General features: G+C 28.5%; 1 protein-coding gene across 1 annotated transcript in view; it reads left to right on the top strand.

Annotated features, from left to right (window-relative positions):
- The window catches only part of LOC107444471 (beta-alanine transporter-like), a 275,373-nt gene that overhangs the window by 170,182 nt on the left and 87,635 nt on the right, over positions 1-17,556 (top strand). The gene's annotated exons all lie outside the window — the stretch shown is intronic.

Raw genomic sequence — 17,556 nt, 5'->3', positions numbered from 1 at the left:
ACCTCTTGTTTTTTTGGTTTTTTTTACATTTAAAGTTAATTTTGTTTTACTTTCAAAATGTGTTTTATTTCACACTTCAGAAGCTATAAATAAACAACTTTGCATTTTTCATCATTAAAACAACCTTTTTAAATTTACAATTAAATATATTTGGTTGGAATACTATCAATATCAAACCGATCTCAAGTATAAATAAGAAATTTTCACACACCCCATTAAATACTTCCATAGTTTTATTTGAAATTATTCGGAGTTAAAATATACTTAGTTGAAGTGTAGAAAAAAATAAAATGTACACTTCAAAAATATCCTCTCTGAGCTGGTTGCGGTAAGGTAGATTTCTATCAATTTCAAAACAACCTTTAGAGAGTAAAACAACTTCATACATCGTAATTATAAATCTTGGTGGGGTTGATTTTTAAGGTTTTTGAAGTCTGCTTCAATAAAACCTGAAATCAACTTTAACACCTTAACAAAACTTAACACCTTAACAAATAAACATCAAAATACCTTAAATTTTTGTAAGGGCTCGTTCTCTTTTTGATACTGTGTTTCACCGCAATCTTAACTTCATGAAATGTAAGAACGTATTTTATCAAACTCTGCAGAAATTTATAAAATCAGTAGAAGTAATGTAAAAAATTCTGTTAAGTAGCAAAATAAGTTTTACTAAGATAGCATAACAAATTCGGTCGAAAATTTTAGAGAAATTCTGAGGAAACTGGAAAAAATTCAGTCGAATAAAATAAACATCTGCAGGAAAATAATATCCGCAGGAACAATAGAATAAAACTAGAAATAATAAAATAATTTTTTCAAAAATAGTAAATTAAATTCTGCATAAATAATTAATTTATTCTTTCTCGAAAATTAATTTAATTCTTCAGAAACTAACTTTAGAAACTTTCTTATTGAATTCTTAAATTCAATCTTGTATAAATAATAAACAATCCATAAAAATAGTATAAGTTTTGAAAAAAAAAAAACTCTTAATGAAATCCGTAAGAGGTGCAATAATTCCTATTGAAATGAACTAAATTTTGTGTAGAAAAAAAATAAATTCTGACTTTCGCAGAAATACTTCAATAACTTCCGTAGAAAAAGTAACGTGCTTAAACGAAACGGAAAAGCATGTAGAAATATTATAAATTCTATTCATAGACAAATTTATTAAACTGTTTGAATTTTTAAAGAAAGTAAAATAATTTCTGTAGAAATAATCTAATATTTCGAAGTAATGAAATAAACACGATATCAAAAATATACCAAATTCAATATAGAGAGAAAATTAAATATTGCAGAAATAAATAAGCAATTAAAGAAAAACAAAATATTGGAATTTTAGATACTTTTTTCATATTATTCATACTACTATGTCTGTTTCAGAATTACATTTCTAATTTTAATAGCGTCGAAACAATTTTCCGTTGGGTATTTTCGCAAATAAAATGCAGTTTAAAAAGTATTTGATTATATAAAATTATTTCTATACAAGAAAAATTTCCTTTCATATTTGAATTAGTTTAACACCTTTCTGAGTAAAATTTATTTAAATTATGCCCATTTTTCAGATTTTAATAAGTATTTTTTTTAAAAAAAACAATACTTTAAGATATAATTCTTGAAGCAAGCCAATTAATTTTTATTTGAAATAATTTTAAACTTGTGACTTTTTGTATCGAAATAAAAATAGTTTTTTCCTCTCACGAAACTTTGGCGTAAATTTCCCAATGGATTTTAAACGAATAAGATTTTGTCTTGAAATCGCTAAGAAGATTTCTTCTTGTCAAGAAACACGGAGTTTCCATTATATTTTATTTTTGTTCTCAATTCTTTTTCCTAGCAATTTACACTCCAAAAAACGACGAAGATCCGCGATAAAAACACTTTAAATTCTTTGTCTAAAACCCCGGATGATCAAGCTCAAAATGGCAATTGAATCAACAACTAGTTTACGTGCACTTAGTAACTATTTCAATGCGATGAATTAAAAAAAATAAGATTTTTTGTTGCTCTCATTTTTCGTATTTTTCCATTTAAACCAATCCAAAGTTTGCTTCTTTTATTTGTCACACGTTGGCATAGGGTTGATATATGTGTAGATATAGCTTCTAAGTTACAATTCAATATCTCCAACATAAGACAGGACATTTTACAAATTTATTATAATTTATTGAAACGCAAAATTCATTTCAAACTTCATATTAAAAAATGAGCGCCAATTTGTTTTAAAAAAACTCGCGTACGACAAGAAATAGTTATAAGAAGATCTGAAGTCCAAAATATATTAAGACAAAATGTGATTATTATTATAACTTTTTACATTTACAGTTTAAGAACTCTTTTACCAAAATATGCTAAGTTTCGAGTAATCGTATCATTAACAAAAAATAGGACAGTTTTTGAAATTTTTATATTACTTTAGAACTTCAAACTCGTTTAAAAATATTTCATATTAAGAAAATGAGCAACAGTTTGTTTAAAATTCTCAAAAAAGTAAAGAAAGATTTTTGAAAGCACTTAAAAAGAGCTAGTTCATTTCAAAACATGCTAAATTAAAAGCATGCAAAACAACAACAAAAAATGAGACAGTTTACGATTTTTTTTATATAATTTTTTGTAATGCGGAATTCATTTAAAACTTAAATCATATTAAAAGCGGAATGTCAATTTATAAGAAAAACATTATGTATACCAGTCAATATTTATGAAGAAAGAAAACTCGTGATGAACTCGTTCGGACACAGAAGCGTACTATAAGCTACTAATCAGGAAAAAAAACCACTTCCTGTTTTTTTAAAACAGTAAAATGATAAACATACTTGCAAGATCCTGTTTTAATACGATATTAATAAGAAACTTTATATTTCAATAAACATTTAAATAACAAAAAATATTATTTTCAATAAGATATCAATAAGAAAATATATCTTCTATTTCCTAAAACAACTAAATGAGAAAAACAACGTACGATTCTGCTTTAAAATGTTATGAATAAGAAAATATTTTCTATTTTTCAATGCATCTAAATGGTAAATATATCTGTAAGACTCTGCTTTAATATTATATTAATAAAAAAACTTTATTTCGAAACAATTAAATGATAAAATATTTGTAAAATTATATTTTATTAAGCTATTAATTAGAAAAAAATACCTAATATTTTTCAAAACATTTAAATGATGATATTTGTAAGATTATGTTTTAATAAGCTACTAATAAGAAAAAATACCCTCTATTTTTCAGTACAGTTAAATAATAAAAAATATTTCTCTTATTCTATTTTATTTTTATACCTATGTTCATTAGGATTAAATTAATTATGTATGTTCAAGATTTCTTAAAAATAAAGAAAAGCAATTGCTTGTTATTTTACACTCGACCACTTCATTTTATTTTATCAAATTTTAAAAAAAAATTTGTTCTGACTTGAACAGGTAGAGTAATTAAGATAAATAATTACGTCTTTGCATCATTTAGGTCTTAAGAAACGTTTAGTTTCCTAAGAACTAAGTTTAATTGTTCTGAAGTTTGAATGAAAAATTACATTATTCTGCAGCAAAAATAATTATCTATAGTAATACCTTATTTTAGAAAATCCTTTTCAAACTCATTAAATTTTGATTTAGTTTTTGTTTGATTGGTTAACCATCGTTAAAAATTGTACATTAAAATATTATATTCTAAATTTGTTTGAACTAAAAGTATGCTTAAAATACTCTACATTAGAAATGTTCTTTTTCTGTGACATTTTGGTATAAGAATTTGTAACATAATATACATAATGTGTTTTTATTATTAATTTTTTTAAAAAAAGAAATGAAAAATACAAAGTAAAACATTTTGAATTTTTCTTTTTTTTTGTACTGGCAACAAAAAAACTGAAAACTTCTAAATCAGTGTTTCTTAACCTTTTTATATAATGAACCCCTTTTAAAAATTTTTAAGAGGTCACGGACCACCCCCCTGTGAAAAAAATAATTGCAAAAAGACATCCATAATTAGAAATCACTTAATTTTATTATTTTAATAGATTAAAAAATTTTTATAATTAAAGTTTTTAATGTTAAGGTTGCTGCTGCTTTTCCTTAATTAACAAATTGAATTGGGGGACAAGTTGAACATTAGATAGATTTCGATGTTTTGTTTTTATTGTCATGAGTGTGGAAAATCCCGCTTTGCAAACATACACCGTAGCAAACGGAATTATAGCTGCCATAGATCTCTTTACAAGCAATGGGTAGGCCTCCAAACGTTTTAAAAATTAGGAGTAGTTAGCGGACCCCCAAAATATGACTCATGGACCCCTTAGGGGTTCATGAACCACAGGTTAAGAAACCCTGTTCTAAATCAAGCAGGCAGTCACAAGTTTGGAAGCTTAAATGTACATAAATACAAATTTCTGAATGAAAACTAACACTAACTGAACTATAAATTGGGCGAGTACTGAAAGCTTAAGAGTGAATAATTCATCTAAACAAACTGGGTTTTTTTAAAATTATCTTTAGTAATGCAAGTTCAATAGTAATTAAGTGCTAATTTTCAATTTTAAAGAGACTTCATAACTAAATCAGGGTAGAGATGCATTTTATCAACAAAAGTCGGTTTTCTTTGCTCTTTTTATTCTCTTTAATTATAAGGTATTTTTCGATTTGGTTTTTATAAGTTACACGAGTGTAGTGTATCTACCACTACAAAAATACAATTCCAATTCACTGGTATATAAGACATGTTAACTCTATTCTATGGTAGGGTAAATTTTCATAGATGATGGTTGACATGGTCGATAAATACACTCCCACATTGGTGACCTTCAGACGTGATGTGAACACGCCTACCTGAGCAGAAACTCCCACTGCGAATTGAACGCGCCTACTTCGATGGATGGTTCACATTGAACAGTTGACTTGCGACTGCGACATTGTCCTACTCACGCTGCTGCTTCTCAGTCTCGATCACACACAACTTACAACGTATACACTAGACTGCTAAAGGCAGCCCCGTGAACGCAATACAGCTCTCACAATCAGCACTCAAAAATACGGTGATCCTAATACAGCTCTCCCGGCTTCTCACAAAACAGCAATGAATCAACTAGTGGTAACCGTTCATCGAATTCTATTAGATAAAATTCTGGCGGAGGAGTAATGTAGTGTATCTACCACTACAAAAATACAATTCCAATTCACTGTTATATAAGACATGTTATGACATGGGCCAAGTGCCCTACCAACCAGGCTATCCAGACTCATAACTTTTTAGATTTCAAACAGCATTTGTGTTTAGTTGCATTCCCATTGAGATCATGACACAACCTAAAAATGTTTTATTTATTTATTTATTTTTTAAAATTACAACTGGGGAATTATTGTGGAAGATATTTTACCATTCAAAAGCAAACAAATCTTCCTTTACTAAAAGAAATTCCCTTTTTGAAACAAAATAATTACTCATAAAAATTAATCTATAAAGTCACAGTAACTTCTTTATATTTACGTCTTTAGACATTTTCTAAATATAAAGTAGCAACGTAAGATATTAAGCAACATATTATGCCGGAGTAACGAAATAAAATAATTTATGATATGAATCCTTTCATTCATTTAATGAGCCAAATACCGGAATAATTTTTGTAACAATCTGTCGTGACGAAACACATTAAACTAACGACTCATATATAATATAAATTTATTTTCTCATTTCAGCGAATCAGTTTCCGTAACCAATTTAAGTGTTTACTCTAAATCCTTTCTTTAAAAAGTTTTCGAAAATTATTTTGGGTTTTCGAGTTTTTGTTCGGCAGTCATAATTGAATTTGTCTATAAGCATTATTCTTCTGGTTCTTCTTGTTCATTAAATTTTAAGTGTTTTCTTATGCTTGAAGACTGATTTTTATTACTTCTTTGAGCATATTAGTTTGATGTAGTGAATCTAAGAGAATGCAATTTCTTGTTTTATTATTCGTATTACTGAGTTTCTCTAAAAATTTACTTAAAAAATGTAACGTTATAACAGAGTTTTATTATGTAATAAAATATTGGACACTTGATATTATTTCAATATTAAATTTATTTGCAATAGATTTAATTAATTTAATGCTTATTGCTTGAGATTTGCGAATTTCTTTATTAATTTTAAAACAAACGAGAACACTCAATATTCTTACAGAAATATTAGCAATTTAAAAGGTAGATTCATCCTACAAAATATAACAAAATTTATTCCTCCCCCTTTTTTTTTTATCTAAACGAGATCTTTACAATATAAAGCTTACAAAGTTGGAAAGTTATTTCTATTATACAAAATTACAACGCTAGACATAGATGAGAAAGATACATTTTAAATATTTTCCAATTGATTAGATTCAGACCTACTGGGTATTTTTTTAAAGACAGCAGGAAGGAAGGTTAAGAAAAAGTAATTCAGTTGTTTTTATTACTGCACATAGCGTTGCTATTTATCATGCAAAAATATTCACTTAGTCATTTAGTGATATCCAATTCCATTTAACTTTGAGAATCACTTACTAATTAATAATAATAGGTGTTGTCACTTGTAAATTTCAAAATTAAGCTATAAATATGAGTACTAGAACTAGGTAATTGTTTCCATAACTATTCTTTAGCGCATACGCCTTTTAATGCTTTCATGTAATGTCATACTTTCATGTAATTTTTCCATTCCCACGAATCATATAATCACCTTGAATGTACAGTGAGCCAAGAAAAAAAATGGACCAATGAGAATAACTTTTGATCTAATGATTGGATTTCCACGTTCTGGGAGTCAATCTTACTGACTGGAGGGGGTGAGCTTAAATATGCTGATTAATAAATGCAGGTAATATTTTAGCTACAAAATCAGACACAAAAACGTACTTTCTCTGAATAAACATTCCTTTTTTTTCCGTCGAATTCGGATTTCTGATCCCCAAAATATAGGGGGTAGACGCGATCTGGAATATATGGTCACAATAGTTTGGTCAAGTGAGCGCTCCAAGTTTGGATCTCTTAATATTAATTTTCCTTTTTTGCGGATTTCGCTATATCTCGAGAACTTCTTACAAATACTGACCATATTTCCCAGATTGCAACTACCTCCGATATTTTGGGGGTCAAAAATTCGAATCGGTTGAAAAAAAGGTATCTTTATTCAGAGAAAGTACGTTTTGTGTCCGATTTCGTAACTTAAAATATAGTCTGCACTAAATACTTATCATATTTTCCCCCCCTCCCTAACCATTAAGATTGCTCTAGAACGTGAAGATCCAATCATTTGATCAAAATATATAGTCCGTCTTTTTTAGAGCACTGTGCAGTTAAATGATAGGAAATCTTCGTGTGCTTCAAAATTAGAAAATAAAAAATTCAGAGTTCATTTCCATCAAAAGTAAAGAAAGCAGTTTCAAATCGAAGTTGCATGGTAGATATTGTGCTCTATTATAGCTATATATTATTAATTTTCAAATAGGTATGGCATAGAATCTTTTTTGATGGTTAGAAACAATGTCGCTATTCGAAATGAAACATTGAATAGAGAATTCACAATAAGTCTGATTAAATTCATAATTTTGTAGGCATTATTTTGTAGGTATTATTAATTTGGTTTTCATAATAAGGTGCTCTCCATTAAATAATTAATATGTTTTATTATATTTTCTATGGAATTTATTAACAAAAATGTCACCAGAATGAAAAAAAGTCTTAAACTACTGAAATAATCTGATACGGGCAAAGAAATATTTAAATAAAGGATTTTATAAGTGTCATGACTGTTTCCTAAGCAACTTAACTTTCTTTATAGCTTATATTTCAAAAACGGTTGAAAATAAAAAATACTGAAAATAAGAATAAGGAAGAATTTGAACTAGCCCAGTTAAAATAAGCATTCCAAAAGTTTTGTTGTATAATTTCTTACATCAGTCAAACATATTTGTGCAGTTTTTTTAATCAATTTATTCATCAAGTATTTAAAATGGTAGCTCTCTTTTTAATTGAATTTTAACTTACACGATTAATTGCTTTATGTCATTTTACATGTTTCACCAATTTATGATATCTGGTAATCCGTAAAATGTATATTTGTTGCACAATATGCTTTAAATTGATCGGGATAGCATGAGATAATTATTTCAATGACTATCACCAAGGCATTCTATAAAATGATCAATAAGAAACGCAGAGTTAATCTGTACAACATATAAGAAAGTGTATAATTCTCATATATTGCATTTTGCCTGAACACAATAAGTATTTCTATAGATTACTTCCACACTTAAAATAAGCAAAATAAATAATTCACACGTTTCATATTTTGTATAGAAGTTCTCGCCATTTTGTAGAACGCTGTCAATTTATGCTATTAACGGTAACATATACAATTATTAGGCTTGAATTTTATTTTTTTTGTATTTAATTGTTATAACTGATAATATAAGTATGTTTTGTTAAATTAAAAGTTTCCTCAATAATGTGTATTCAAGAATAGTCTGATACTTATTATTTTCCATTATTTAGAAACTATAAAAGCACAGTTATTGTCAAAGATGTAACAATGTTCGGTATTGTTTAAAAATGCACATACACGTAATAGTTATTTCTTCGTGTCATTTGCAAGGTTGTCTTTGTTAAGTTAACTTGGATTTAACTCGCTAGATTTTGCAAAGTGATTGTTTCTGTCATGAAACGCTTTAAAAGTATTCGTCGCTTTATCGCATCTTTGTTTTGCTGCTGTCGACAAGATTATGAGGAAGAGGATTGGGCCAGATGGTCATTAATGGACAATGAATGGTTCCCAATGGACATCGATGAAATTCGTACCAACTAGAAGATGTGGGTTCAGATTTATGAGTTTAAAGAGAGATTCTAGAGCTGTCAGTAACTAAACTTTACTAATTGACTTGCTTCAGTCTTATTATAGTATTCCGGTGGATTCGATCTAAATTTTGTTGCACAATTAATAATGAAAATAATTGCTCCACAGTCTGATTATCTTAGTGCACTATTTTAATGAGCAAAATGCCAAGGATACAGACCTTTTAATCTTCAAGCAACTAATTTCATTTTACACATGACTTAATTTCGGAATTTATACCAATCCATACAATTTCAATAGTTTACATCATGAAAATGCTTCAGTAATAAAAACAAAGATAGAAAAAATATGGACGATAGCTCGAGTTAAAGCACTTGGAGTTAATATTGTTTCAGAAGTTTCTACAATTTTCTAATATCTTCATTCTTAATGGCAATTGTGGTGAGTTCATGGAATGTCAATAGATTCTATAGAAATCAATATGCAGATCAGAAATACGGCTGCAAAAGTTCTGTAAACAATGTTTCTGCAAAGTCAATCATGTCAAGGTCCTTAGACAAATATTAACACTGCTTCTTCACGAATTTTTGAGACTAAGAAATGCCTTGCTGTCTTGGATACCTTCTCAGATTTTACCTTTCATTTCAAAAATTGTTTCAATTTATTTTGTCAGCTTTGCCATTTTGAATTTCAATTCCTTCAAATTCTGCCACTAGTTTAGAGCAGCAGTCGTGTCAATGTCTTGAGTATGATTAATATATGATTGTGCCATTTTAGGGAAAGCCTGACTATGTAATTCCCAGCAATATTCTGCCAAGATGTACGTGAAAGTCAACCTAAAAATTGCCACAGCTTCTTTACACGTTTTCTGTCAGTAGCATTTCCGTTAATCTTGGAAACCATCAGAAACTTAATCTTTTATGCCAAGGGTTGGCCCAAATGCATGATAGTTGCACTAAAAATTCAGAGTACGCAGTCGGAAGTTAAGACGAACATTTATTAAAAATCAGCATAACTGTTATGTCAAGATATTTGGCCTCCGGTGCAGCAGTGTCTCTTTACGTGATTTATGACTATATAGTTTAATTTAATCGTCGAAAACATTACAAGCATTATCTTTTTATTTCAAGATGTGTTCTGAATTTATGATACCTGCTCTCAAATTTGGAATACGATAAGAGCATGTCAAGTAGCATGCCTGTTAGTAGCTAAGCAGCCATGTCAGGGTTTCTAGCCATGCAATGTTATCAAGATGAAACTTTTGTTATCAAGCTGAAACTTGATCAGTACTGTCTATGATAAAATAACTTTCTTACATTGTATTTAAATTTGATGGTTTTTCGCTTTATTTTGTTGTTAAAATAGTTCTAGAATGATTGTAATATTATATTAAAATTCTGTTCTGTTAATATGATAGTTTGTCTTTGCAATGTCAATATTTGAACACAATGTGTCTAGTATGCTTTTTCTTCAAATGAAATAACTAGTTAAAACAATTTTTTTTTTAAGATCTCATTTATTTATTTCATTGTTATCTATATGAAGGCAAGTATAATTAAACTACAATAAAAAATAACTTTTGGCATTTGAGGGTACACATTACGTAGCAGGCATTTCCCTTCAATTACATATAAATTGCTTGTATGCTCTTAGTATTTATCTGCAGCTCTATATTTAGAACATTATGATTTCTGGAAGTATATTTTTTTGTCTTAGTCCTCATAAATTATGTATGTATTACTTAATGTTTTACTTCATTTTTAAAAATTTTGTTTCAAATATTCGTTTTATGGTCAAAATTACCGCAAATAAATATTTGAGCTAGGAATAAGATAAATGAATAAACTCTTCCAAATAATCATAAATAGCCATCTTCAATTTATCAAAATATTCGACTTGTAGAAATATTGCTTCAATAAATTCTAAAATTCGCGTTTGTTTAGTAAAAATGCTATATATAGTATTTAAATTTAATTTAATCACTGTTTTAAAAATGTCTCTGTCACGTAGACGTAAAGATGTTTAATTTTAAATGTCACTATTTCTTTTCATAGTGATGCTCTTTTGCTCATTTTTTTAAATAAACCATTTGTGCAAAGTATTTAATTCAGAATTATTAGCTGATTTATCGCATAGATAAAATTTAATTTCTGCCCCCTATATTCTGCCCCCTGCACTTATTAATTAGAATTTTTGAGGGCACCCTCTAGAGTCATTTAGTTGAGTCCTAGAACGTGAAGATCCAATCATTAGATGAAAATTTATTCATCGTGGTTCTTTTTTTTTTGCCACTTCCTCTCACTGTAAATTTACTTTGCGTTAAAAATAAGTTTAAAACATAGAATAAATTTAATCCTAATAGTTTTATAAACTCTAATAGTTTTAATTCACTTATAAAATTTCATTTTTATATGCATTCTTCTAGCTTAATTCAAAATGTACTCATTTTCGTAACCACTTTTGGGTTAAACTATGACAGATTTCTATTTGTAGCATTCCTATAGTCATTATAAAAATAGAGAATATTGTATTTATTCTATCATATGAAACTAGTATTTTAAATCTGAAGAACTTTTTTTTTTATTTCTAGTTAAGGTAGTCACTTCACGTAGCTTAATCCCTATACTCGTAATATCAAAAACCTTTTTTTTTCAAAGAATATTTTTTAAACTTTGACAAAACATCAGTCTTTGGCATTTTTTCAGATTTTTTTTTAACTCTATGAAAGCATTGTTTAAAAACTTTGATAAGAATTTTTTAAAAATATTTACTTGGACACAAAAATATCAAATATGTTGATAATTTTTTCTTAAATAAACATTTCGCTGAAACATCTTGAATTCTCAAAAATTCATATTTATGGGTTGTTCTTTTTTCTCGAAGCAACTGCTTTAGGAATCCAGAATTTTTTTAACAAATAAGGTTTAGTTGCAATATTTCCTATGAAACTACTACTCCAATAAACCTAGATTTCCAAAAATTCCGGTTTACTGGCTCAGTAGATTTTTTGGTAAAATTCGAAGCTTTAAGATAATCCCCCCCGCCTCCCACACCAAACAGGTTACAATACTAACCTAGGGAAAAGATACTTCTTTTTCAAACATCATTTAAATACAAAGCAAAATAAAAACAACTAAGAAAAAAATGAAATTTGCTTTAACATTTTAACAATCAGAACTGTATTAAGAAACAAATATTGATATATGTAATTTTTGGACGACATTGCTGCCCTAAAATATTTTAAAATATATATTTAGGTAAGTTAATCACATGTTTCCAGTTAAGCAGTCGTACCCGAAAATTATGAAAAACTATGCTATGCTTTAAAACTGTATATTTAATGCTTTTTAAAAACAACACTTTAGGCTCGCAAAATATTTCAAATTATTCCTCCATTTTTTTCCGGTTTAATATTGCAGGCTCGCAAAATATTTCACAATTTTTCCTCCATTTTTTTTTCTGTTTAATATTGCAATCTTGTTAAACATTCTTAATAACAAAGTACAATGCAGCCCGGGCCGAGATAGCGTGGTCAGTAGGTTGCTGGGCCCATGTCCGAGAGTTCGTTTGATTGAACTCCGGTAATGGTGATTGATGCACGTTAAATCTGTCGAATAGCAAAGTCCTCCATGTTCCCGTAACAAAACAAAACCTCTGGGGGTACTGGATCGTTCTCTGATTCAAGTCAAAATTACGATTCTGTGGATGAATGAATGGATGTATGGATGGATGGGTCCGCCCTATAAACGGATATGATGTAACAAAAGTCGAATTCTTTCCCATAGATGGCGCCACTGGAAAACAAGAACAATCGCACCCATCTGCCTAAACAGGCACACGAGAGAGAGAGAGAATAACAAAGTAGATATATCTATAACTTATCAATTTTTCCTTTTAGAGTAACTCGTTTATCTTTAGTTCAAATATTTTACACCTTTTTTTTTTTTTAATTATTCAGCAGCAGTACATCTATGCCTTACTACCGTTCTTTAACCAAGTTATTTTGACAGTAAACGTTTTCAATCCTGTTAGTAAAAATATTTTAGGAATACAATTCACGACACCAATGAATATTGGACTTGTTTGAAGAGTAATAAATCACGATAAAAATTTTACAATTTTTAATATGAAGCCCTGCCTGAGTTATTACTATTATCTGAAATCAGATTTTATTTTAATAAATTATAAGCTATATTTAAACGTAATCAAATGCACTAATATTAAGAAAATATCTAGTTTACTTCTGAATAGTAATGTAATAATTCTGAATAGTTCTGAATAGTAAGTAGTTTTTGTTATCATTTTTCGCCGTCATAAATATTTTGTTGCGCACCGCATGCATTGTTGTGTACTTGAATGAAAACGCTCCTACCAGTTTAACAATTTAGTTTTTATCTTGATATTTTTTTAACAGAGTTCCAAAATTTAAATTTTAGCGTTATTTGTTCTGCAAATTGCAACAAACTAAAAAAAAAGTATTCTAGTTTCATGAAATAAGTTTCATGAGTATTAAGAAAAAAAGCTCTACACAAAATTTTTTTTTTTTTAAAAAAAACATTATTGGGCATTGTTGAGTCATTTCCAGTTTCTTAGGTACCAAATCGACAGGTCAGATCATGGGATTTTGACGCAAATGGCATCTCGTCATACCTAATTATCCCTTTGATTATAAATTATTAAAATATATTAAAGAAATATCAAAATTTCCAGATTTGTGGCGAATAGTGCTTCAAGTCCCCCGACCTCAATTGGAGACGAGACCCACAATGTAAGAAAATATGCTATTAAGTATTGAAATTTATCTTAGATCAACAAACTGGGGGACCTAGCTGGTAGCAGCGCCTTCATTGAAAAATGTGGGCAAAATTTCTCCATTTGTCTCCGAAATTATTCCATATGATGAACTTACGAAATGATTACTCATCATTGGTATGCGGCCAAGGAAGCGGGCTCTTCACTTGTTCATATAGGTTATAGAGCATCTCAAACAGCTATTTCCAGATTGGCAAGTGGACACACGAATAGTCTCTCGTACTTTAAAGGAAGAAAGACTTATGCAGTCTGCTCCAAATGTGAAGCCCAGCAGGCCTCAGCCGAACATATCCTTGACTGCTTGGGCCTTTCCAAGGAGGACTTATATGCTACTCCACTTCTTGTCATCGACTTTTTGAGGGTCAACAACCTATTGGATTTTGTCTGACTTCGTCAGGCAATTGGAGGATAAGGAACATCAACAACAACAACAATTTAACTTAGATTCCACCAAGTGCAAAATTCCACATTGCACCAAATTTTAAGATGAATTAATAAAACATAAATAATAATAAAATTTAATATTAATTTTCACTGATTTGTTTTATGACGCTATACAAGCAAAAATATAAGTTGGTATTTTTTAATTATAAAAAAAGAGCAATAGTTAAAAAAATCTGTTAGGTTATCTTAATTATATTTGCACCAAAACATAAGATCCAAAAAAGTAGTTTGAATTTTTTTTCATTCATATTCGAAAATTTATTAATAAATGAATTTTTCAATGATGAATAAACTATTTCTTTTAGATCTGAATAACTGCAAAATAAGTGTAAATAAGTAAAATTATTTCTTGGAAATAAACCATGTTTGGATGAGGGTTGTCTGTTTCTTATTAATAATAGATTAAGCAGAATTTACTTTAATTTAAATACTATAAATTAAGCTTTTTGAAAGTTAGGAAAAAGAGTAAAATTAAAGAGGTAGAAAGGTTACGAATTCAATTCAGGGTTTAAATATAAGTTTTAATCAGAAGAAAAAAAATCATGAGTTTCCTTAGATTTCGAGTTTTTTTCGGGTATAACATACATTTTAGTTCGCAAAAAAATGTATTGAAAGCTTTAAGAAATGAAGTTTTGAATGCAGTTACAATGGAATAAGTTTTATTAGTATACCCATAGAAATAAATTTTTCAAGAGTTCACATACTGCAAAAAACTAGTTCATTTTCAGTAAAAAAAACTCAAAAATCAATTTATGAAAAAACTATATATGATAAAATAATTTAATAATGATAATCATCATGAGATTTAGTTCATAAAGTCCATTTAAAAATGTCACTTTTATCTTTACGTGCTTTGTTTCCTTAAAATATATTATTTTCAAAGAAAAGGACATAAAGGAAACGATTAATCAACGTCAAGAACTTAGGACCGAAATAAAAGACCTTAAAGACCTTTTTTCTAGCAATGAAAGGTCCGAAAAGTCATGATAATTATAGAAAACGGACAGCTAAAGAAAGTTACCGAAAAGATATTGATAAGAAATATATACCATTAAACGAAAAGATTTGCTACATTTTATAGTAAAACAAAACTTTTAATTGTCTTGAATAATAAAGAAATTTTGAAGGATATTTAATATATATAACTAGTACTTTTGTTGGATAATACTTTTTTTTCCGTGATAATTTTTTAGAAATAAGAGTATTTTCAATTATAAAATAATACGAAAATGTTAATTTTTATTTAGTTTTTTTATTAACTTAATTGGGAAATGCGTTTATCCTAAAATATTTCCATGCAAAAAGTAATTTTTAATAATCATTTGCAATGTTTTTTAAAACCCTTTGAATTTTATATCAAACAAAATTTTTGTATCTTTTTTAAGAAAGTAATTTTATATGACAAAACACAAAATTTGCATCAAATTAAATTTTTCGAGAAATAAAATTTTAAACTTAAAATTTTTTTAAAAATTTTTCAATAATTTAAATTTTATTCAACATATTTCGATCGAATTTTGGAATTGCCCATTCAAAATTGTATTCTTTAAAATCATTTCTTAAAAGATTTATACCTTCTGATTCAAATTTCTCTTGACAGTTGTAAAAAATAATTAATAATTGTTAAAAATTATTATTGCACTGATATTCTTTGGTTAAACTTATTATTCTTTGGATAAACGAATTTGTAATTTTGAACAAACATTTCAAGATTTACTCAAATTGTCAAAAACGAAATAAACACAACATTAAAATTAACATAAAAGCGTCCAAATTTTGAGCCGCTTTCTTGGCCAAGCTATGTTCTAGATTGAGGTTACGCCCTAATGGCAGTCAAGAATGCAAATCGGATAAAAAAAACGATATGTTTATTTTGGGAAAGTAAATTGTCTGATTTTGTATGTAAAAAATATTTTCTGTACTTCATTATTTAGCCTTTTTATGGTGAGAATATTTCTCATTAAGATTGAGTCCTTGTAAGCAAACATTTTTAACATTAGATCAAAAGTTATTAAAGCTGTTTCGTTTCTCATTTTGCGCACAAACGCAAAGGTTAAAGCCATAAAAAACGGTTTCGTGACCTCTGAAGTTGGTTCGTTAGTTATTTAACACTTTATATCAATATGACAAGTAAAATTAACTACCTACACTATATTTTTACAAACTAGATAAATTGCACTCGTTTACTTAGGCATTTTTTTCTTAAAACAATTACTCGTAATTGTGTATGTAAAAATTATGTATGCGTCAGTATTACTCTTTTAAATTTAAAGCTCCCAGTATATCCGTTGCTTAAAAATTCTTTTTTTCAATCTTCATGAAAATTTATTATAATAATAAAACTGATTATTATAATAAAACTTTGTAAAGACATAAAAATCACTCTGTTCATAATGTATGTTATTAGAAAGCACAAAGTCTTCTATCTGGCTAAGTCAGTTAATAACAAAACACTTTATTGCTGTTACAGCAAAAACTCTCTTCTTCAGCCATACAAACACTTTTTGTTATAATCCTTAAATTTTTAGAAATAAAAGGAATAAAAAGTTCTTTTTACGATAAGTAGTGAAGATATTAGATAGACCTTAAAGCTACAAAGTTTAACGAATGGCTATCATTAACTTTTGTTTCATTATATGCGTTTTTTCAGTTATTCTTATCTTACTTTCCTGTAAACGAGACTTGCTTTATAGGGCTCTTAAGGTGAGTATAACGAGATATTAGAAACAAAAACTTTAACGGAATGGAGGAAACTGAGACGACTAAGGATTTTATTGTTTTCAACTTAATAGTACAAATTCCTTTAGTTAAATTGCTTAAGCAATATTAAACTTTCTTTTCATTTAAAGGCGCACATTAGATAAAATAAAGTAAATGAATTTTCAAAGTCTGTATATGTGTTATGAATGTCACTATTTTTTATGAAAAAAAGACATTTCTATGAAGGAATTGTCAGAAACAAATGAGCCTTATTCGTCGTATTACTGATAGTAGTACAAATAAAGGATCAAATTTACAAGACAAAAAAACCTGTACACGTCGGGACATTGAAACAAACAGATTCTAAATGTAATCGGGGGGAACAACATTCCATATGACTTCGAGTTGAAGACAATTTTCGGTCTTACTGTGTGTCTCATCAGCAGTACGAGCAAAACGCCGACTGAAGAAATCACAGACATGCTCAATGGGTGACATAACCGGAGAATAAGCGGGCTATGGAAGAAATGATAGTGCAATCTTAGTGCAATCTTAGAAATGTGTGCATGGGCATTATCTTGCTGAAATACAATTCCCGGAATGCATTGAAGAATAAGAGGGATCCTAGAATCCTCAATTTGCCTCCACACTCACAGAATTACAATGGAGCGATCCACACTGAATGTAGCAAAATCACTGTTGAGGCTGCCTGCAGTCTGCACTACCCAATAGCTCCTCAAACCATGAATGCCAGACGTTTGTGTGGTATGACGCTGGAAAGAAAGC

This window comes from Parasteatoda tepidariorum, chromosome 4, assembly GCF_043381705.1.
Source record: "Parasteatoda tepidariorum isolate YZ-2023 chromosome 4, CAS_Ptep_4.0, whole genome shotgun sequence".
Classification (NCBI taxonomy): domain Eukaryota; kingdom Metazoa; phylum Arthropoda; class Arachnida; order Araneae; family Theridiidae; genus Parasteatoda; species Parasteatoda tepidariorum.
Note: the sequence above shows the minus strand (reverse complement) of the source record. Positions and strands in the feature narration are given on the sequence as shown.